A 25,543-nucleotide genomic window follows, 5' to 3' on the forward strand; every position below is an offset into this window, starting at 1 on the left:
CTTACTTTTATTTTCAATGCAGTATTAGTACTTTTACTTAAGTAAAGGATCTGAATACTTTGTCCACCAGTGACATACACACACACAAACACACAGATAATTGAGTAACTTGAATTATTGATGTAAGGGCCGCCTGTTTATAATGAATGCCATTATTTAATAAATAGGCTGGTTTGCCTATTTATTAAATAATTTCTGTTTATTGTCCCAGCAACCCATGACAAACAACCATACTAATAGTACTTTTTACTTTTGTACTTTGACATGTATGTCTGTAAATCGAAGACTTCTACTTTTAGTGGAGAAATATTTAGCGAGGGGATATGTACTCTGTACTGTTCTGTCTCTCTCTGATAATAACCAATTTTTGCTTGTGACTAAGATCGTATATTTTAGTGCGAGTCTAGCCTACTAGCTTTAAAGCATGATTAGGACACCTCCATAATAATTTGGCACTGAATCCAGACAAATACAGTGATCCATTGGTGACAAACCACTGCAATGGAGTTAACAAGTGTAACCGCAGTTGTTGCCTTGATTTACCACTAGTTTTCACCTCCCAGCTAATGCTAATCTGTATCTCTCCTCATTTAATTCTCCATTTTCAGATAATGCTTACTTGTGAAATGTGTTATATTTCCTCAATTCTGCTGCATACATTATTATTCTATGATCCAATTTTCTGACTAACAATAAAACACACTGAACATGATGCAGAACAGCATTAAAAAATGCATCAAATTGGTTATGCATCCACATTGCGGTGCTACTGACAGTGCTGTCACTCTTCCTCCAACGTTTCGTTATTAACAGCCCACATTTGTCATCTCTCTAAATGACAAAATGGATATTACATTGAAGTGACAACTAGATGGCATGTGGCACAAAGAATGCTGCTATGGAAATTAGATTTTTGTTATGTAAAACAGGCTATTCTTACTGGTGAAAATGCATGAATGTGCTGAAATCGGTCTGTTGAGCACTAGAGTCCGCCTCCTGCTGAGTGTGCCGTGTTGAAAAGCTGCAGCCACATCATGATTAATGCAAGACCTGGTCAGACAGTGTCATTGATCCAGCTGTATGTGCATGTGTCTCAGGCACTGTATATTGACAGAAGCATGCATATACAGCATATGTGGGAGCTAGTGTGTGATTGTGTACTCATGTGAATCAGTTTCTTGTTTATGTGTGTGTGTGTGTGTGTATGTGTGTATATGTGTGCATATGTGTGCGCTAGAGGGGCTTGTCTGAATGTCAGCCGGAACGAGTGAGTGGCTGCTGCTGCTGCTGCCAGTGGCACCGCTGTGGTCTCCACGGTAACCCCTGTTTAAAGGCTGCTATGCTGCTATGCTGCTCTACGGAGACACAGAAGCTGGCTGGCATTATGGGATGTTGAGCTGCACAAAGGCATCACAGAGCAGAGAGATGGGAAATAGGTACAGCATTATAACAGTTACATCTGATCAGAGCCTAGTCTCTCTATTTGTGCATTGAGTTCCCTCCTTCAAAATTGGCAGCTGCCTTGTTGTTTTGTTATCTGTTATTTTCTTTTCAGGTAGCTAATGTGATTTGTCTTATTGGTCCTGCAGAACACGAAGGCTGCTGTAAAACATTTTAGAGGGCCTTTCTCACGGGTGTAATTAATAACATTAACGATGTTCAGTTCAGATGTTCAGACGTTCAGTTTAGGAGCTCCAGAGCTCTGGTATTGTGCATGCTGTCTTGCTGACATGGCTTTACTGGGACACCGCAAAATGGAATGGTTTCATGGAATGGTTCATTTTATTAGTAATACCTGTGCTTTTCCTGCTATGTCAGGTTAAAATGTCCAATGTCTAACAGGTTTATTGAGCAAATCCAGGATAGTAACAGTGTTAATCAAGTAGTAATGAATGGAGAAATATATAATATATTTATATATAGTATAATAAATTTATACCTAGGAAACATTTTCTAAATCTGTTTTTTCCGCCTGATCAACTCAACTAACGTGTATATTCAGTATCTGCAGATGCAGTGTTTATCAATCGTCTTGAAACTGATAAACATATTTGAAGTAGTATAATAATAAGGTACTTGGAAATGACACCCAATACTGTATAAAAATAAGGAATTTAAAGCTGCAAATTGCAATGGGTGTGCAGCGATCTCTCCTGCCCAACCAAAACCATCCAGATGAGTCCACATGATCTGCAATGAAGCGTTGAGGAAAATAAACCAGTAAATAAATCAGTGTAAATCATTTTTAGAAATAGGACACATTTTGTAAAGCCATGTTAGCTGTGATGAGGGCATTTATATGTTGTTTTTTTAAATTATTAATTAATCAGACATATTATAATGTAATTTTCTTGAATTAATCTATTAATCATTTGGTCTTAACATTGTCCAAAATAGTGAAAATGTTACACCTTGCCAACTCCCTCCCTCGCTTTGTCTGACTAACAGTCCAAAACATAAAAACATTCCCTTTACAATGGCATAAAACCAAAAAAGCTGCAAAGGTTTGCTCCATTTTTTAACCAGTGGTCATGTTCCTTGACTGAGAACAGAGTATTGTTGCTTGAAAAATTATAAAACCATTTTTTTTCTTTCTTTCACACAGTATTATCAGTTATCGTTTATCAATTTATCATACTTTCACTTTCTATAAAATTTCTCTTTCTATAGAAGCTCATGATTTACCATAAACTATTTTGTAATGCCGTTTTATTCATTGGTCGCGATTCATACATCTTACAACCTTCGCAGCTATTGTCCACATTTGTAGAAGAGATTTTGCGACAAAAGAGGATTTCTTTCGCTTTGCCGCAGAATGAGAAAGAACGATGAAAAGGAAATGTGACTGTTTGTTGTGCGTTTATCTCGTCAAGGTCATTAAATCACTCTCACACACACACACACACACACACACAAACACCCACACTCCCAAAATCTATGACACATTACATCTCACAGCATAGTGAACAATAAGGTCCAGGTAAAGGATGAAAGAAAGAGGGAAAATAGCCAGCCATCCCAGGGCACATCAAGAAAAACAGCTTTGCACACACACACCTACACACACACACACACACACACACACACACACACACACACACACTCAGTACGCAAATTCCCCTGAATGTGCTGGAAACGCAGGTATGCCCTGATATCTTCAAAACAAAATGGACTCAAACAACGCCCGTTGTACTGTATGTGTCCACAGGGTATTGTCTGCCGCACCAAATGACAAATATAAATTTTTATCAAACAATTCGCCCTCTATCTCTCACTTTGTCCCGCTCTGTGTGTGTCTTTCTCTCTTTTTCTCTTGGCCTTTCCTCAGCTGTGGGCCCCTGGGATACAATGGACTGCTATTTGAAGCCCAGGACCTAGTTTCACCACTACCATGGGCAGCTCTTAGATACACAATTTATAATATAAAAGAATGAGATGGTGGGAGAATGAGACAGAGATACAGGGACGTTTTGATTTAATTTTTAATTGTAAAAGGTATATTTTGTGGAAGTGTCCCAGTGGAACGCTGCATATCACATGCACTGAAATCAGGTCAGTCAAATCAGACAGGAAAGCCTCTGTTTTTTTCATTTAAAAAAATGAAAGCAACAGAGGTTAGCCATGTGATGAGTTGGTGACCTATCCTGGCTGCCTTATCTCCCAATGCCTGCTGGGATACAACTCCAGTCCTGTGTCAGCCTGAAAGGGAGGGACAGACTGAATGAGTGAATGCATGGATGAACAAATAATCCTTAACAACACGTCCTAATAACAGTTAGGTTAGGTTTAGGCAACCAAAGTACTTGGTTAGGTACAGGAAAAGATTGTGGTTTGGGTTAAAATAACTATGCTACGTAAGTCAAATGACATAAATAATTTAAACGTGATGTAACAGAAGCAACTCAATGCTTGAGTGATATTTGGCATCTCGTTTACAGAAGAACACCACCAGAGAACAGTCGTGAGGAAGGAGACAGTGTTCTGTTGTAACATACTGGTGCTGGTCATATAATTAGAATATCATCAAGAAGTTGATTTATTTCAGTAATTCCATTCAAAAAGTGAAACTTGTATAATGTATACATTCATTCCACACAGACTGATATATTTCAAGTGTTCATATTGTGAAAAGGTTCAATATTGAAGACACCTGGTGCCACAGTCTAATCAGCTAATTAACTCAAAACACCTGCAAAGGCCCTTAAATGGTCTCTCAGTCTAGTTCTGTAGGCTACACAATCATGGGGAAGACTGCTGACTTGACAGCTGTCCAAAAGACGACCACTGATACCTTGCACAAGGAGGGCAAGACACAAAAAGTCATTGCTAAAGAGGCTGGCTGTTCACAGAGCTCTGTGTCCAAGCACATTAATAGAGAGGCAAAGGGAAGGAAAAGATGTGGTAGAAAAAAGTGTACAAGCAATAGGGATAACCGCACCCTGGAGAGGATTGTGGAACAAAACCCATTCAAAAATGTGGAGGAGATTCACAAAGAGTGGACTGCAGCTGGAGTCAGTACTTCAAGAACCACCACGCACACGACGTATGCAAGACATGGGTTTCAGCATTCCTTGTGTCAAGTCACTCTTGAACAAGACACAGCGTCAGAAGCGTCTCGCCTGGGCTAAAGACAAAAAGGACTGGACTGCTGCTGAGTGGTCCAAAGTTATGTTCTCTGATGAAAGTAAATTTTGCATTTCCTTTGGAAATCAAGGTCCCAGAGTCTGGAGGAAGAGAGGAGAGGCACAGAATCCACGTTGCTTGAAGTCCAGTGTAAAGTTTCCACAGTCAGTGATGGTTTGGGGTGCCATGTCATCTGCTGGTGTTGGTCCACTGTGTTTTCTGAGGTCTAAGGCCAACGCAGCCGTCTACCAGGAAGTTTTAGAGAACTTCATGCTTCCTGCTGCTGACCAACTTTATGGAGATGCAGATTTCATTTTCCAACAGGACTTGGCACCTGCACACAGTGCCAAAGCTACCAGTACCTGGTTTAAGGACCGTGGTATCGAAGTTCTAAATTGGCCAGCAAACTCGCCTGAACTTAACCCTATAGAAAATCTATGGGGTATTGTGAAGAGGAAGATGCGATATGCCAGACCAACAATGCAGAAGAGCTGAAGGCCACTATCAGAGCAACCTGGGCGCTCATAACACAGACTGATGGACTCCATGCCACGCCGCATTGCTGCAGTCATTCAGGCAAAAGGAGCCCCAACTAAGTATTGAGTGCTGTACATGCTCATACTTTTCATGTTCATACTTTTCAGTTGGCCAACATTTCTAAAAATCCTTTTTTTGTATTGGTCTTTTTTTTTTTTTTTTTAACCTGTCCTGCCCAGCAGCCTGGTATAGAGTGTGATGACCTGGATACCATATTGTGCCAGACAGATTTTACTTTAACAAGAGAGTATTAATATACTCCTTTGTCTGTTTTATCATTTATTTAATTATGTATTGATTTGTCACCGGTCCGGACAGGGGGGCAGACACGGGGATGGGGGGGCACAAACAGACAGCACAGATTAAGGACAAGACCTGTAAGAGAAGGGGGATGGAAGGTGGGGACAACAGGGAAAAGCAGTGGGAAACACCAACTGCAGAAAGCAACGAAACCTGCAATAGAACAGAGAGGGGGGCTTGGGGTGGAGAAAAACAACAACAAACAAACACAAACAAAAACAAACAATAAAAATAATAATAGTAAAAGACAACCAGCCGAACAGCTGCAATAAACAGCTGACATAGTATGATAACTAAGAGAAAAATGAAAACAAGAAACAGTCCAGCACACTAAATAAGCAACACAGCACAGCCACGAGAGCTGGAATAATAACAATTAATTTAAATAAGTAACCGAAAGAAAAGCATCAGGAATAATTCTACCAGGGACAACCTAAATTTGTTTGTGTCTATGTGTGAGACTGTGTGTGTCTGTGTGCGTGTGGGTGAATGTGTCTGTATGTGTGTGTGCGCATAAGCCTGTAGTTGTTAGTGAGAGTGGGATACCACAACTGGGCCACACTTACCCTAGCAACAGGCAGGCAAGAACCCCAGTAGCCAATAGGGGTGGGAGAAAGAAAAAATCAATCAAAAAAACAAAGACTCCCAGATGAACCGCGATGCAAACGCGGAAGAACCCAACCCAAATGCCAGTTGACAACGTAATGCCGACGGAACGCAAGAAGCGTAACCCGCGGAAGAGCAGTGCCCGGACCGACTGCGGCGAGCACAACATAGACCAGTGCTCCCCCCTATCCAGCATCCCACCGCCGCGCAGTGAACAACCAAAACTCCCAAATGCCACGCAATCATCAACACCAATGCACAAGTAACAAGCCCAACGCGCACACTGCGTGAGCACGGCGACACCCAATGCCCAGCAGCGGAATAACACGACAGCGAAAGCCAGCGGAGAGAAACACCAGCAGCAAGTCCCAGCCCGGCAGCAAACGCGGCGCACATGTCACCGTGCACCCGCTAATAAAAGTCCGCCGTCCCACCAACCGCCAGAAAAAACTAAGGCCACCGGCGCCAGCCGACATCCCCCATGCCCAGCACGCCCCCCGGCCGCCATGCAACACCAGAGAAACCAGCAACAGGGGAAATCAACCTGCTCAGCTGCATGCCACCACCCACCCGTCAAGGGCCGAGAACTCCAGGCACCAAGCCCACAACTAACCGGAGCACAGCCCTGCCCCGCACCCACACTGCACATCCCGAAAACTAACTATATACCTCATGTCCAGAGGGGTCCAACAACTGGCCGACAGAGAAATGGGGAAGAATGGATCCGAGGCCAACGAACCAAACAGGGACGCAAACTGGTCCCTCCAAGCCAACGAGGAAATGCCTCCTCTGGACTCCAATGCACAAACTAAACACCCAACAGCCATTCAGAGACCCTGCCCAGGGAAAAAGCACAATGCATCAAGATGCATCGACAATCGCCCTACAATCCCACCGCAGCCCTCCAAACCGCAACCAGATCAACCACAGAGAGAGAGACTCCCACCCCCAGAAGCCAGGGCACCCCGCCCCAAGGAAGAACAGCAGAAAGCCGTGCCGGGAAGCTCCCTGCCGCCAGGGAGCGATAACGTGGGAGAACCAGGCCAACGGTCCCCCAGCCCAGCCAGAGGCATCCCTCCCCAGAGTGCAGGCAGTGCCAGCAGCCCCCGAGGCCGATCTCATCCCTGGACGGGGGCCCAGCCCCCCCAGTCAAGCACCCCCAAGGAGGAGCACCAAAACCTACCCCGACAACACCGGCCATGCGCCCCAGAGACTCCCGAATGCCCCCACTGTGAGAGAGCTGCCAGGGGGAAGCAGCAGGAGCCCCACCCCTGCCGAAGAGGGCCCAGGTGAGGAGAGGAGACAACAGGCCCCCAGGCCCAGGGACACACCACCCGGCCAGTAATGAGCAAAAGCCACAAGCCCGAGTCTCCAGATCCCTAGGTCAAGAGCGGGCCCCCACACCAGGGGAGCCCTGACCCCCCAGCCCACCCCAGATCAGGCAAGGCAGTCACCAACCCCACAGCACCCCCGACGCCCGGGGCTCCAGGGAAGTGGGCAGGACACAAGTCCTTGTGTCCTGCCCACTTCACTTCACTTCAACCCCTCTGCCTGCCTCTATAATTGTATTGTTTTGTGTTGGATGCATGTCATGGATTGTGAAGTGTTGTATGGTGGAGTAAAGATAAGGTGTGTGGTAACTAAGGTGCAGTTAAAATTGGAGGGTAGTTGTGACACAGGCACCCCACAACTGTCAGGTAGTGGAGCCTCCCATCGTGCCCCTCCCACCCCCCAAGCCATCTGTAATTAAAATTGAGGGGCGGCCAGTGGGGGAGGAAGAAGGGTGAGGCCGCAATAAAGCTGCCCCACCCACCAAACGCCCTGCAGCCTGCCCGCCCCCCAGAGTCCTAAGGGTGTATGTTGTGAGACGTGACCAAAGGGGGAAAGGTGAGTCTTCCTCACTGGGACCAGATTCCTGACTGGCCTCATCATTCATTCAGTCCCGTCTCCCACCCCCCTAAGCAGGAGGACGCCAGGTCCCTCCAGCCCAGGGCTTATAGCAAGAGCCCCTCTAGCACCGGCAGCACCCCAGAGTCAGCGACAACCCCGCCCAGCCCCAGGATAGGTCCAGGGGGGCCCAGCCCCCCAGCGCGCAGACCCGCCCCAGACCCAGAGGCTCGAAAGCCCCAAGCCCCAGACCCCCACACACCCCCGAGGCAGGTCAGTGCAGCCCCAAACCAAAGTCCAACAATCCCCCGTCCTCGCTGGGGCCCCTCCGGAAGACCCACTGCCACCCCCCACCTCACCGTTCCCACACAATCAGGAGCACTCCGAGCACCACCAGGCCATCGGAGCTTGTATTGGTCTTAAGTAATATTCTAATTTTCGGAGATACTGAATTTGGGATTTTCATTAGTTGTCAGTTTTAATCATCACAATAAATGAAATAAACATTTGAAATATATCAGTCTGTGTGTAATGAAGGACTATAATATCCAAGTTTCACTTTTTGAATGGAATTACTGAAATAAATCAACTTTTTGATGATATTCTAATTATATGACCAGCACCTGTATGCTGCATCCATGATGAATACTTTAGCATTGAAGCCTTAATTGATCCCATTATAATGACTCTGCTGCCTATGCCATCAAGGCATGGTTTTGGTGGTTACCAAACAGCTTCAGGACCTCCAGTCCACAGGGATTTTATCTGGAAACAAGACACTTGAAATGACGTGTGTAAATGGGGCTCAATTTTGCTCTTAACTCCATAAAATTAGTGAGCTACCCTAAGCAGTCTGTATCTGTATTCCCTGAAGTTATTATATAAGCACCAGCATCATAATAATGTCATGTATGTCTGTCAATACATATAGAGATAATACATTTCCCCCTCCAGAGACATGAGCATGATGAAAATAGACCCACTGTGTAAGGAGAGCAGAGATGAGAGACGAGCTTTGAGTGAGATACTCTGGTAAACTGGCTAGAATGGTAGTGGATCATCTGCAACCAGTGGACATTATGGGGTTAAATGTGACAACATTAAATTCAGACTCAAGCCACGCTGGAAGTGTTATTAGTTGCGACCAGGTAATTACGTCATTGTGACTCCTGTACTTATTCACACGGCAAACAAACATGTAAACTTGCTATCATATCTATGTAATGAAGTGCATTTCTGAAAGGGGCTTCTGTCCTACTAAGGCAAGAGTCACTTTCTTGGGGAATTTTATTTTTTACATTGATAACTCAATACACACCATTACCCAAGTCATTGTATGATGAAATCCATTTCTGTTCTCTTAACCGTCACGTGAAATAAAAATTGTTTATAGGTATGAAAATACTCTGCTAATCTTATCTTCTGCATCTCTTAGATTGATCCAGTAGTCTTACATAACTGACTTGAGTGCAGTGGAAATAGAATGACAAAGATGATGTGGATGAGACCCAGGACATTGATTTGTAGGATGGTCAGGCAAACAGTGTCCTTCTAATAATAATGAAATCTACTTTTATTGGACACTGGCAAAACTATGAGCAATTTCAATCCAGATATATCATTGTAAGCTTTTTACAACCTCAGGTGTAAGGTCAAGGAAACTGCAAAAAAGGTCAAGCATCATTAACGATTTGCTAAAATACCCTTGTTCCAGAACATCATAAGAAAATAGCACCAGTTATTATAAATACTTTTGTCATCTTGTCTTTTCCAATTTATTTTCTCATCTTTCTTCAGTCATTACAAAACAATTTTGAATTTGTCCTCAGTTGGATTTACATGAGTAAGAGCACAAATTCTGTACACCCTTTAATCTCTGCGATTGCTTAGCACTGTAATTGTGCTGCTGTGATGCAGTCCGGGAGCTATCTAAATGGATGAACTGATGGAAAACAAGCCTATTTCTATCCTGCGACATTAAAAATTTGCCACGCAGAGAAGAGTGTCATTATTAAGAAGAGGGGCAAAAAAGCTGTCTTATAACACACTCGTGACAGAGGAAGAGGAAGAAGAGAGAGGAGAGCGAGGGAGACGGCTCCAGAGATGGATAGGCGTGAAAGAGAAAGAGAGGGGAACGAGAGATGAGTGTATGAGTTGCAGAGGAGCAGGCAGGCTGGGGACAAGAAGGAGGCATAAATATGCATCGCCATGGGCTATCTTTGTAGAGGAGCTTTGACGTTAGCTGCAAGCTTCTGTCATTCCCCTTCCTTTTCCTTCAGCTCCCGCCCTCATCTCTGTCTTCAACCTTTTCCTGTTTGTATACACATATACATATACACAGAGCCATGCATACGGCCACATGCACCAGACAGCCAGTATTGTCGGTCTCTGGCAAATCAAAACCAATATCAGCTCTATCCAAATTAATTACCAGCTCTCGCCCTGGCCTGCCTCTGTAATAAGTCTCTCAGGGAGCAGAAGGGATGGGCTACACTGTGTCCTCGTTCTCCCTCCGCACAGGCTGACAGCTATTTCCCCCTCAGCCATGGTCTTTCAACACCTAATACCCCCCCACCACCACCACCACCACTCTGTCACCCGCACTGCGAGGGGAGGGAGGATGAACCTGTGAAACAATCACCCTGAATTGGCTTTGTGTCAAGTAGAATTAAGTCGTGTTCCATAATGGGCCCCGTACTACAGAAATAGCCCCTGTGTGTGATGCGCTGGCGCACTGTAAATGTAAAACAACTTGTTGAATATCAGCGTGCATGAATCAAATGTTTGGTCAGAGTGCAGCAGGATATTAATGTGATGAAATGGCTCAGACGGCTAAGGGTGCAGCCGCGGTGAGACTTTGATCAGTCATCCTCCTGGCTACCTGCCCAACATGACTGTCAAGCTAAACAACACACCGTTACATGAATGGCAGTGGGGCTAGGTAAACAAATGGTTCTGAAATGTTGTAAGGTCAGACTCTCTCCAGAGCAATGCATAAATCTGCCAGCAATTTACCAAAACTGAGGCACTATGAGCTTCTCTCTGCAAGCTACTGAGGTAGGAAATCTGAGGTCTGTAAGCTGCTTCTCATGGAAAAAAACAAGAGGTCTGCAAGATGACTGTGAGGTGTGTTCGGTGATTTTTGTTCTGAGATATAAAAACAGATGTCTGTAATCAGATTCAGTTGTATAAAAACTGATATCTTGGCTGCTTTTGAGGTATAAAAACGTCTCGTAAAAAAGTCTCTTCAGAGCCACGCTTAGGTATAATTAGGTCTCTTAAGGTATTAATATTTTAGTGTCAGGCTGCCTATATTGTATACAAACCAAGGTTTAAAAACTACATCAAAAGCCGGAGGTCTGTAAGGTCTGCTTTAGAGATGTGGTTTATCGCCCCTGTCGCAAGATCATCAATTTTGGACAATTCTACAAAATTCTGGTTTATGTTCAGCAGCTGTTTTTCTTTTTTTGCATCATGTTTTTACAATTCTCACTTTTTACAATATATGCTTTTGGCATCAATGGTATTGTTATAGTTATGGTTAGAGAAAGATTGTGGCTATGTAAAATAAACTATAACTACTAAGGTAGGGCTGCACAATATAACAATAACAATAACAAACAATATATTTTTCAATAAATATTCAATAAATGTTTGATTTTATTTACTTGAATCATACACAAATTAGGACTTATTTTACTCATGCGTGTTTTATCATAATTGTTTTGAATGTTCTACCTGAGATTTGTGAAGTGATCCACTGTTTAGAATCAAGTTTTGACCATAAAGAAGCGTTTATACCACAATTAATCATCAGGTTTCTTCAACTTTCGCTCTGAAGCCAAAATCAACATTTAAACTCAAAAGACAATTTGATACTTATCGTGATAATTATCGATATCGAAAGATATGATTTTTATCGTGATAACTTTTTTGGCCATATCGTCCAGCCCTGGGTTAAGGTATGAATAGGGTTGGGCAACTTAAACACAGGGTAGGGAAAGATAAATGGTAATGATAATAAGAAGGGGAACGCTAATTGTTTGTGAAATTAAGTATGGTCTCCGGCATGAATGTCACACATGCTACATGGAACAAATCCTTCAAATTAGCTGACAAAATAAGTTGTATACCCATGTTCTCTAGAATGACACTTTTAGACTTTTTGATCTGGTGCTTTGATCTACAGGATCGTTTGTCTGTGCCTTCTAAAACTGTTACAACACTGTCACTGTTGGAAAAACAAATCTGTTTTATGATATGACAATGCTATGGTTAAGGTTTGGTTAGTTTAAGGCACACAAACAACTTGCTGGGTAAAGTGGATGATCATGGCTGGGATTAAATTTACTGATTATCGGTAGTAAACAGGAAATGGAAAGCAGTCTCCCATATAAAAGGCTGACATTTTGTTGATTGATTTGCACAGATAAGAGTCATAATTCTTAGAGCCAATGAAGAGCTTTGTCACTTAAACGTAAACATATGTCGTTTTGGGGGATTTGCTGTGTCTTGGGAGGACGGTGTTGCAACACACCCATCTGCCACCCTGAGCTTACTTTCTCCCTCGCTACATGCATTGGACATAAATCGTGTGGAATTGTCCAATATGGACTTAATTCCATAGGCTTTTTCTGTGCTACAAAAATTGAGGTCTGCAGCTGGTAATGAGGTAGAGAACCTGCAGCCTGTTAGCTTGATCTCAATTATAAGAACTAAAGTCTGAAGGCAGGTTGAAAAGTATAAAATCAGGGATCTGTCAACTGCTACTGATGAAAAAAGCTGCCTTTTAATGATAAAGGGTGAGATCTCTGAAATGCTTCAATAGTATAAAAAATCTGAGGTGCTGAGGTGTAAATGCAGAGGTCTGTAAGCTACAAAAACTGAAAGTGCAAGTTGCTTCTGAGGTACAGTGAGGTCATAAACAGACTTTTTTTTGCTGAAGTCTTAAAAAAAACTCAGACATGTAAACAACCTTAAGTCTGGATGGTGGTTGTGGGTCTGGGGTATAAAGCCAATCTGCGATCTGCTTCTGAAGAATAAAATCAGGTCATCCAGCTGCATTTAGGTATAAAAGATGAGGTTTTTAAAATACTTATTAAGTATAACACCTGCATACTATGGGCTGCTTCCGGTTTGTAAATTAGTAACAAAGTAATATTAATTATTTCCGCTGTATGTCATTACAAACTTACCAACTTGTCAAGGGTTGAGAACATCAGGTACAAGCTTAGACTAAACTGGTTTACAGCTCTGTCCTGTATACATACTGTACTTCCTGATAATTAACTTAAAATATCAAACAATCAAAATAATAATAATTAGAAAATTTGTACAATTATTTATCAGTCTGAGTTTCCACTGGTTGTCCTCACTTCATGGCATTTGCAGCAATTATTTCACATTTGGACATTCTCCCAGTAAATAGGGGAGTTTCTGTGTGTCTGATATGAATTTGAATTTGGGGTATATTTGGGAAATGTTTGCAACGTTTTTTTGTCTCAGTGTTTTATATTTAGGGCACGAGGTTAGAAAGTGCAGCTCTGTCTCTACCTGTCCCGTGTCACACTTGGAGCAGAGTCTCTACTTGTGGTAGCCAGCTCTGTCTGTGGCGACCCTTTTCTATGGCCAGGCTGTGTTCACTCAGTCTGTATTTTGTCAACACTTTTCTTAGTTTAGGACATTTTATTGTGCTCAGGTAATTTGCCAGTTTGAACTCTCTTTTTAGGGTCAGATAACATTGTAATTTACTTTGTGTTTTGGTAGTTTCTTTCCAGTATTCAATATATTTTATATTCCTCTTTGTGCTTGTTGATAATTTGGTTTGGTCTGCTTGAGTTGGTGTTGCTGTCCTGAGGCTGTTGGGGACTTGTTACTGCAGAGAGCCTCAGGACCAGCTGGCTGAGGGGACTCTTCTTTGGTTTCAGCTCCTGGTATGTTAGGGCTTTGTGATGGGATGTCTGGGGGTTAACTGATTTTAAGTGATTGTAAAATTTAATTGATCTTTTCTGTATTTTTAGTAAGAGGGGGTATTGGCCGAGCTCTGCTCTGCACAGGTTATTTGGTGTTTTTCTCTGCACCTGCAGGATGCTTTTACAGAACTCGGTATGGAAAGGTTCTATGATTGTTTTGTCCCATTTGTCAAATTCATTATTTAGTTTTGGCCCCAAATTTCGCTGCCATTTAGAATTATTGGTTCTAGTACAAAGTGGAAAATGTTAAGCCAGATTTCAATTGGAATATAGATTTTATATTTTATATATTTTCCCTCAGATCTTTCACAGCCATGTTGAAGTTCCCTGTATATGTAATGTTGAGGCCACTATACCTAGGGTGACCATATATCCTCTTTTTCTCAGACGTGTCCTCTTTTGCGACCTAAAAAATTAGTCCGGCTGGGATATCTTAAAAATGTCCAATATTATTACTGACAAGTTATCACTTAACATTAATAAAAATAGAGACTAACCACCATGTGCAGCATTTTTCTTGTACAAGGATTTAATAAAAGATAACAACATAAAATGTTTTTATTTGTTAATCGGTTGAATTGTAGAATATAAATAAGCTGTTGAAATATTACAAATAGGCCTACTATAAACAATCTGTAGCCAGACATTAGCCAAATAAAGTGTAACCTATAAATATATTAGTATTACACTAACATTAAACCTTTTATTTAATGTTATAATATTGTAATAATACACAAATTTATACTTTAATAGTTCCTACTCGAGGTGGCTAGAGCCTCTGCAGTTGACAGATTTAGCCAGAGCCACAATGCCATTGTGCAAATATGTTCTTCTAGCCGCCTCTCTTCTTGAAAGCAGCATGTTCCTCTTGTTCTGTTTTAATAAAATTATTGTTGTGATATAAATTGTATGTGTGTGTGTGTGTGTGTGTGTGTGTGTGTATGTGTGTGTCTTAAAACTGTTTCTATAGTGGGAAAAAAAGATATCTGTAATTTGATTCTGAGGTGGAAAAACAGAGATCTGAAACTTTGTTCTGAGCTGGAAGAACTTATGTCTGCAAGCAGTAGTGAGATACAAAACCTGGTTCCATTAGCTGGACCTGGGTTATAGTTGGATAGCTGCTTTGAAGTACATAACCTTAGGTCTGCAATTTGCTTTTGAGGTATGACAAGTGAGTTCACTCAGATCATGTACTCATGTTGGATTTCAACCAAATATACTGTACCCCCACACAAAGAGTACCACTGTGTGGCCTCAGTCCATTTGCCTTAACTGATTTGCTACAGTGATTTTTAAGGTGAGCGAATGGTTTACTGAGATGCACTTAAAATGAGTTGGAGGGTGATGTAAAAGCAAATGACCACACACCATAAAGACACACACACACACACACACGCACACACACACACACACACACACACACACACACATACACACCATTCTCAAGGCAAATCCCCTCTCCGTTTACAGTAACACTCCAGAAAAAACAAAACACCAAATATTATTTTTAATAAACAATAAAATGGGCTGCTTGCTTTCCACTTAAGCAGTTAACCGTTTGACTCCAGTGGCAGTACTGGGAGAGACGTTCCTCACTCTAATCCGCATGTAGCAGCGGCAAGGATTTCCAATACTCCATAAATTCAGGGCTTATCTCCAGACAGTGACTAGTAAATGGTAAGCAATGCTATCAATCATGGAGCTCCCTGCTGTGTGATTCATAGTAATGTGTTTCCATTTAAAACTCCCCCGGGGCGGAGGAGAAAGGAGAGAAGAGGAGAGGAGAACAGCAAGTCTCTAGGCATCAAATTCCCCAAAACAATCAATATGTGGAGTTCAAACAGCCCATGCCTCAGCCTGCCCGGAGAAAATAAATGTATTAAGGTAAGGAAAAATGCATTAAAAAGAAAATGTGTTGCGGTGAAAGGAGAATAATCAGCAATGAGGCATCAAAGCAAATGCTGGGAGCATATAGAGACACAGCTACCTGTAAGAAAGGCCTGAGAGGAACAGCTTTGTAATACAGCTCTGCTAATGGTACATAGTTCAAAGGCAGACAAATGGAGGTCTATTGTGGACAAGAAGCAAGAGAGATGGATACAAATATAACACTGATAATGAAAATCTGGCATTGACAACCTGTGAGACAATTTATGTACTTACAAACTGTCACCCTTATATGCATCACCAACAGCTTTATTTCTCATCAGTGCCACCACTGATGAGGTGATGTGTTTCTGAAATTTGTCTCAATATTATACTGCTCTGGTGAGGAATTTTTAGCTAGTCTACAGCATGCTAGCAGCTCTGGGATGCTGTGATGCTCATTGTAAACCAAGCTGTTAGGTAGATAAACTGGAGAAAGAAATTTTGTTTTGGTGATGGCACTGGATGAAGTTCACTAAGACCATGACGTTCTGCACCGAATTGCGTTGTGGTCTCTCTTCTGAACTTCAGCTTAAGAATCAAATGTTGGATCGATGGTGCTGCTGCTGGTGTTAAAGGAAAAGTCAGGAGATCACTAAAGTTATTATGATTCCTCCTCGGGGTACCATGGAATGTCTGTATAAAATTTTATAGCAATCTATCCAATAATTTTTGAGACCTTTCAGTCCAGGTCAATGTGATGGACCGGCCAACAAATGTGTCCTTCGAGCCCTCTCACAAGCATTGCTAAAAAAAGAGTCAAAAACTCTAACTCCCTCTTGCTAACTCGCCTCGAAAACATCTGTAACCAAATTATTTTACTATAGAATAGATTAATAGATTTCAATTGAGTTGTGGAATGAAAAATCATTAGTGGTTAGGCTACTTTGCCAAACAAAACACAGAAAAGCTTTGAACGCTGATTTGAATTTCAAATATAAATGTGACAAATACCTGAGTAGTCCGATAGTTGGGGCCAACTTCAATTATACCTTTTACACACATTAGGATTTGTTTTATGTGCACTACGTAATCTACATTCCCTTTACCAATCTCTATCAAGAGTTAAAAGGGAATGCATCAACACCGATCCCCTTCTGCACAGCCGTCACAGCTGTTAAATCTGAGTGAGCCATAGCACGCAAGTATCCTCACCCTCTCTGTGAGAAGAATCAAGGAAACACACGTTATCAATCAGAGCACCGCTCTGTGAGGCGTATAAAGAATACATCAATCAGAGGCTGCAGTTTTTAAATTGCTTCAGAGGAACATGGATGAGAGAGAACCTGATGAGCATGAACTCTCCTGGTAATCACGATTTCAAAACAACAAATTGATATATAGTATATTCTCCATATGTTAGCTTGTACATGATTTAATCCCCATTTTCCAGTTTCATGCAGATGGCAAGGGGGAAACTAGACACAGCATAACATGTGACTCGACACTATCCCATAAAGTCAACCCATATCTACACTGTGTCTACTTGACTTACACTAACTTAATAGCAATAAGGTTCCACCTTACTTTAAAGGTACTTTATTTTTCACATACACATACATGTAGAGAGATTCTTCCGCTGCATTTAACCCATCCCTAAGGGAGCAGTGGGCAGCCACTGTACAGCGCTCGGGGACCAACTCCAGATTTAAATGCAGTGTCTGGTCAAATGACACCTAACATGTTTTTGATGGTGGGGGAAAGGCAAGGCAAGTTTATTTGTTTAGCACATTTCAACAACAAACTGCTTTACATAAAACATAAAAGCAACAGGAAAACACATTAAAATATAATAAAAGTTACAGTGCAGTGTACAATCAGGGTTAAAAGAGTTACATGGAAAATAAAAACAGGCTGAGGGGTTGAGCAAATAATTGAGTTACTATTATTTTGAAAAGAGAATAAACAGAGAAGTACACTTAATCTACTTTCTCTAGCTAGTCTGTACTCGGGTCCATAGCAATCTTTGGGTCCACTGAAACTCACTTGCGCGTATACCTGTGGACAGAGGTTCCTGCAAATCACTCGGGTGCAAGATGTAAAACCACTTTCTTCACTCTGTTCAATCTCACTCTCATTATCTTTTCACTCAGTTACCTACTCATTTCTCACCATGTAAATATTTAATTAAAAGCAATGGTAAAAAGCTAAAAACAAAGAAAAAGAGTACAGTAAAAGTTACAGTGCAGTGTAAGTTATCAATCTACTAGTTAAAGACAGTGGTAAAAAGAAAATCTAATTTTAAACTGGGAGTTTGTTCCAGATATACGGAGCATAATAACTGAACGCTGCTTCTCCTTGTTTAGTTTTGACTCTGGGGACAGAAAGCAGACCTGCCCCAGACGACCTGAGAGGTCTGGATGGTTCATAACGAAGCAGAAGATCGGAAATGTATTTTGGCCCTAAACCATTTAGTGCTTTATAAACTAACAGCAGGATTTTGAAATCAATTCTTTGACATTCAGGAAGCCAATGTAAAGACCTCAGAACTGGAGTGATGTGATCCACCTTTTTGGTCTTAGTGAGGACTCGAGCAGCAGCGTTCTGAATCAGCTGCAGCTGTCTGATGGATTTCTTAGGGAGCCTGTAAGGACACCGTTACAGTAGTCGAGTCGACTGAAGATAAATGCATGGATAAGCTTTTCCAGATCCTGCTGAGACATAAGTCCTTTAATCCTTGATATATTCTTCAGGTGATTCCTCAGGTCTGAGTCCATGACTACACCAAGATTTCTGGCTTGATTTGTGGTTCTTAGCAATACAGATTGAAGCTGAGCATTGACTTTCAATCGTTCTTCCTTTGCTCCAAAAGTAATAATTTCAGTTTTATCTTGGTTTAATTGGAGAAAATTTTGGCACATCCAATCGTTGACCTGCTCAATACAGAAACCCACGCAGACACGGGGAGAACATGCAAACTCCACACAGAAAGGCCGGGACAACCCAGGGACCTTCTTGCTGTGAGGCCGCCGTGCTGCCTGCATGCTCATCTATTCAAATGGCTGTAAATATAAGTTGCTATATTTAGCACAGATTCAAACCGTGTAAGGCTGAAAAGCATTACAGGCATTCCCCCTCCCTGATACTGTTATATGCAATTTATTAATCCTGTTTGCCTACACACATGGCAGACATCTAGTACACACATTGTATTAAATGGCTGCAGGTTATATAGGCATCATTTCACACCTGTGTCAATATGGGATTTACTCAGAGCAATATTTTATCAGCTATAGCAGACAGTAAAGGTAACTCACCAGCATTTTCTCTATGCACACCGATGAATAACAAGTAAATCACTTTGTGCCATACATCTGTTTGTTTTAAAGCAGGTGATAAATCATGGAAATACTATACATTTTCCATAGAAGAGCATTAGTCTGTTATCTGTGTCAAACCTGAATTATGTAGTAGCCCACGATCCCCAGCAACAGGGCGGTAATGAATAATCAATGTAGTAAAAAAGTCCAAATTTGTTCCCAACCATTGTAATTATTGATTAGTCGGTGACGTCATGAAGCAGCAGAGACACCGCTTACTGGAGTGAAGTGAATTGTGCAATGGCAACACCTTCACAACCGAAAACTATTAGCGCATTTAACTTAAACCTGCAGTGTGGAACATTTGTCTCCCCCTTCTGGCAGTGAGAGTAACTGCACTGTCGTCACGTGCTTATTATTCATGCCTACAGGTGAGCTCACCCCAGGGTCCTGTTCAGAAATACAGAGACATTTCCACAGTGCTAAGACAAGAATCAATTTTTTTTTTTTTTGGAATACACCCTTTGGGTGCTTTCCTCGGTTACCCCATTAGGTAACTGTAGATTTCTGCCAGGCTACGAAGCCTACACACCAAATCCGCTAAAAATACCAACCTGTCCAATAGCAGTAATGTGACATCCGTATCTGCCTTCAGTTTTATCTACTCCCAGCGCTCTTCAACAACAAAAAGTTACACCAATTGTTATCTGTGTTTGTCCTCACCGTTGATAACCATCTTGTTTGACTTTAATCTTTCCTTTGAATGCAGAGTTTCTTTTTTATCTGGAGCATCGGCAACCTTTCTTGGATGCTTTTTACATAGGTTCTGACATACTCCTAGTTGCTGTAGCCTACTCTGTTGCTACGGTTGTTCCAGAGCGATGTAGAGACAGAGATGCGTTGGAAAGGGCTTGAATGTAATGGACGTTCATTTATATATAAAAGTCTCTCACTCCAGCTTTTGCATCTTCTCCAGCATCTTCTCCAGCTTTCAGGGGGTCCGTTCATTAAAAGACATCTTTATTGTCTTTACTGTTAGGCTGCACATGCCTAAAACAATCTCAAGCTAAATTTAAAAGCTGATAGCTCACTAAGAGCCATTGAGTAATTGTGCGATTCAAAATCCAAATAGTCGATTTTTCGTTAGATAGATTATTTGACTATTTGATCAAAATAGCCATTAGTTGCAGCCTTATCCAGAAATGAAGTTCCACAAAGTCCACAACTGACATTTAATGCGTGGATGTGGAGTGTCCATTTATGAGATGGAAAATAAGAGTGTGGAGTCTGACTCTCATGCCGACCAGAGTTTGAGACCTGTCACAAACCTGCAGTCAGGGGTGGAACTAACAAATAACATTTACTCTCGTTATTATTAGAAAGTTGTTTTTGTGTACAGCTTTGTCACAGTAATCGTAATTTTACTTCATACATAGTCTGTGAATCCTTCTTAGTCTGGTCCCACCCCTGGGACCAATTTGGAAAAATACAAGTCTCCTGACACCCAGACCCATGACAATATGGAGCAGCAAGATTCATCAAGGCCAAGGTGAACACCCTCTGGTTGATCTAGGCTTTACCAAGCAAACCACCCATATTTGTTCACAATATACACTATATACTGTATAGCATAACAGAGCAACGGAGGTGAAAGGAAGATTTCTTTTCTATTAGGGATATTTTTTGTTTTGTTTTTTTCTTACATGGAGAGCAGGCTACCATTGACAGATCCAAAAACAGAACTCAAATGAATCAGTTGGTTGCCAGCTTTTGGATCCCTTTTGTGTGCAATACAAGCAGCACAATAGGCAGAAAAACACTTTTAAGCATTTGCACCAGTCATTCATGCAGACTTGCCTGAACATGCAACCTTAAAGAAAAAAATAGTCTTGCAAATTGTTCTCTCTCAAATAAATTTACAAACCCATACATTAAGAAATAAATGAATACACCCTCGGAACAGTAATCCAAGTGGAAATCACTACGCTGTTACATGACTGACATTTGTAGTAGTAGTTTGAAACAAGAATAAGAACAGCAGAAAAGGCAAAGTAAAAGTAATGCATTTTGACATGAGAAAAACAGTCGCTATTCTACACCAAGACTCTGTGGCGTATTCCCATTAAAACACAACAAAGACCTAACAAACATGTCACCAACCAAACACAGCCTAAATGGAAATAGGTCTGCTTTAATTTTACTTTCATTCTTCGATAATCGCTTGCAGACGTGAGGGAAATGGAGTTTGAGTGATGCTTGGTGAGCACAAAGGACATTTTCTTTGTGCAAATTATCCATTTAGACTTTGCCCTCACTCTGTGCTTCCATCAAGTCAACACGGTCACATAAATATATTTTACTAAAGCCCACTAGTGATCTATTTCAAAGAACGCTTTGAATTAAACTTTTCAAATAATCTCCCCACTCTTTCATAAGCCTACAATATGAATGATGAAAACCCAATATTCTTTCCAGGAATATATATATATATATATATATATTTGTCATCATACAATCCAGCTCTGCTGTCTTTTCCAGCTTCAAATTGGATGGTCTGGGGGAGGTACTGAGAGGCCACGTAAAGAGAGATGGAATGGATAAATGGATGGCTACTGTCATTCTAAAGGCAGATTTCTCATTACGGATGAGTTAAATCAAACCAAGATGACAATTTAAGGCTGATTAGGGCAACACATTAAAGCAGAGCAGAGAATATGAAAGGGTGTTCCATCATAAAAATGTAAGAATTGATAGAGTAGCTGCTATTTCACGTCAGAATAAATACAACCACTTGATGGTAATGACTTTTGAAGTGCTGTCCCCTAAAACTAAATTATTTGAGCTGATCGTCTATATGGAAAGACGTCTTTATCAATCATATTCCTTGAGATTGTTGCAGTCAAGAGGATGCATTTACCCAATCTCCCTTTAGGTGACAAAAGGGCTCCAACTATTTGGCAGTGGTTCATATCCAGTGATCAATATCCCATTTGTTTAGGTATCTATACAATGCAGTATAACTCTTACTACCTTACATCTATTCTGCAAAATGTCTGTAAACAGTGGTGGTAGAGGTAGAAATACTTGCATCCTCTATTTACTGTATACATATCTGAAGAAGTAAGGTGATGATTTCTCCACACTGCACCCTATTTTAAGATGTGATGCTGACTGGTGCTGCGGTACCATTTATTGTCACTGTGATGCAGTCACCAGAATTAGCCTCAGCATTAGTAGAACCAAGATAGATTCACAGTACTCATGGGTCTGGCCAAAGTGTTCTCTACAGCTTTTGGTGAGATGAGAACACGGGTGGGGGAGAGGAACAAGCAGGGATCACAATGGCAGTCAGACAACACAAACCTATTAAATGGAAATGAGAAAGTGGCAGGAAAATCTTCACTGGGGATTAATGAGAGAACAAGGGACAGATGTGGTTCGGTTAGGGACAGGTGTGCAGGGAGGAGCAGCATCAGGTGACTGGTGAGGCGTGGGCATCTCGTGGAGGGATGGATAATAAAAAGGGTCTCGAGATTTAAATAAGAATAAATGCTGGGGCTGGGGGAAGAGAGACTAAAGGGTGAGAACAGGAGACAGGAGAGGTGTCATCATCACACTCATTTATACACAGTATGCTGCATGTGACTTAGACAGATATATATATGAAATGTTGAATCCATACTATGCCCTGCTCTGCCCCCTTGTTTCACCCAGCAACCTTTCCCATGTGCTACTTCACTGTGTGTATGTCTGTGTGTGTGTGTGTGTGTGTGTGTGTGTGTGTGTGTGTGTGTGCGTGTGTATGTGTGTGTAGCTCCAGAGGCACTGTAGAACCATCGACAGGTTAGTGAGGGTGCCGATGGCTATCTGTGGGCTCAGGCAGGGGACACCCTTGATGCTTGTACAATAATAATCTGCACTCCGTTTCTATCAAAGAATGTCCAAGTGATAACAGCAACGATTCTGTGGGGTGAGAGCCACCCCTTCCCACGTTCGATTTTCTCTGGAGGACTTTTAAAAGTGTTGTTAAATGGGATGTTCCAGCCAGCAAACATTATTTTTAGACAGTGTTCCAACTACCTCGTCCCCCGTCTCAAGTTATACATAGTCTACAGGATTTGTTGCTCCACTGAGGAAGGTAAGCTTGGCTATATGTGGGCTTAAAGGGGGTCAGGAAACTAAAAAGCTGAACAGTTGCCTCAGGTGAACATTTTCAGACTCTTAGAAAAAGACAAAAAAGAGGAACAGAAAGGCTTAAGAGAATTGGGATCTCATATCTAAAGCATAACCCTTCGCTGAACCTGGAGATATTTAAGAAGAGTTAAGGGTTTAAAAATGCCTAACTGGTGTTAATCTGTTTAATCTCAATTGAAACAACACTGCTATCTCTACCTCTACCAATGATCATCTCCCTGTGCGCCATGTCCATCTGGTCCCCTGAGAGAGAAAGGCTTGTCCCACATTATGCCTCTCACCAGCCAATCCTCTTAGCGCCTAATAATCTTCTTTATTCCAAAGATGTATCCACAGTTAGCATCATGGCACCTAGCAGCACCCTCAGACACAGTCTGTGGGCCTAAACTGGCTAAATCTGACTGTGGTTTTGATCCCGATGGTGCATCAAAATGGATATTCTACAATTTACTGTGTTCATCAAGTGTGACTTGCATCACTTGAGACATACATTATCGCAACAGTGCAGGTGTTTCTGGCTCTGGAGATGAGGAGTTTGTATCTATGATTGCAAGCCACCTACTGTCCCCATGTTCCTGCTCAACGCCTGCTACAATTATTATTAATAGTCCTGTTGTTATTATTATTATCAACATTATTGCTATGATTACTATTACTAGTATTTTTTAACTGATATTTGTATTATTAGCATTAGCATTACTGTTTATTTTGCATCTCTAAGTGGAACTTGCACTGTGCTACTGTGTGTTCTCTTTCATCCTGCTCTCTCTCTCTGACATACTGGAGGTCCTCAACTCTATAAACCAATAGCTATGATTAACAGACTGTCGTTCTGAACTTTTGACATGGCTGTCTCATCACAATTGAACTGAAAAGTGTGTCATTATTAACTGGACAGCGCTGATGTGTTTGTGTTTTGTCAGCTTGGTATACAGTGTATAAGTGTAAATTGATTGACTCTTGGATGTTGGATTATAACATTACAAAGGGAGAGGAGTATTTCAGGCACCCAGGGATCAGGAAGGGAAAGTCTGATTTTGTTTTGTTTTGATTTTTGTACTCTTAAATCCTAATTGTCTCTTTCTTGTTCCTGTGAGAAGTGCTTGTAAGAGTGTTGCAACTTGGGGACAAACTCTCTTAAAGTTTTCTATGAAATCACAAATAAATCGAATTATTACTTCCTTTTTGTCAATGGGCTCTAACCTCACTTAGAAATGAAGCACACGCCTGCTTGCAACAGCCACTATTCTGCTTCTTATGTTTGGACACCAGGTCCGAGATGTAGCCCTGTGCACGCTCCCAAGCCTCCCTCAGAGTACAGCAACAACTCTGCAGCTAACGGCGTGCAGTCCACTAACACAGCAAAAACACAGATTCCAACATAAACTCCATGTAAGGATAAAAATCAGCATTAATTTTTATGTGCTGAAGCCCATCAAACAAGATTCAGATAATGTCGAGTGAAAAACAGTGAACCTCAGAAAGGCTGGAGTCATGGAGAGTAAAGTTAGCTCGCCGGCTAATGCTGAGCAGTTGCTAACATTTTCCGGTGCAACGTTGTATCACTTTCCACATTACTTCACCAGTTAATGTGGCCCATGTTACTGCGATTTGTTTACTAGTCTACAGTGATATAAAGCAGTGCAGCCAGCTAACGCTACATTAGCTCAGACCTGCCACCGTTTTTCTCTGGAGTATTGTGTACATATGTGGCTCGCTGCGCTGAATGAAAGGTACATTCCTGTTCCTGCCTCTGAGTCGGTGTTCTGACGATCTATGCTGCCTTGTCGAAAAATGCTACCGTAGCGCAAATCGACAGCAGAGCAGAGCTTCTGCTACCTTATGTGTTCCCTTTTTCAATCCCATAAAGTTATAACTCTTACATTATTATGACAGCTTCTTCTTTAGAGGGCTGCTCCTATACTCATAGAATCTGGAGTTACAGTAAGTAACTACCGTTCTATTTCGAATAGGCTTTGCCCTCTAAGGCTATCGCTATTGGGTTAGAGTCGAAGCAGGATGAGTCAACGCCTCACTGGCCCATACGGTACCACCAAGCACAAAACCCATCTGCCCAGAGCCATAAATGAGCCACCCACTCACCCGCTGTCCGCGGCATTAGTGTTGGCGTGTGCACAAGCACCGATGGCGTGAAGTGGGAGGCAGGGGGCCGACGCATGTGTAAAAGTCGGGGAACTGGATGGGTGGCCCTGCAGCTGTACAGAAGTAGGCGGGGTC

Source organism: Micropterus salmoides, unplaced genomic scaffold (genome assembly GCF_014851395.1).
Source record: "Micropterus salmoides isolate LMB-PRFRI ecotype aquatic unplaced genomic scaffold, ASM1485139v1 Ms_hic_scaffold_13, whole genome shotgun sequence".
In the NCBI taxonomy this organism is placed as follows: domain Eukaryota; kingdom Metazoa; phylum Chordata; class Actinopteri; order Centrarchiformes; family Centrarchidae; genus Micropterus; species Micropterus salmoides.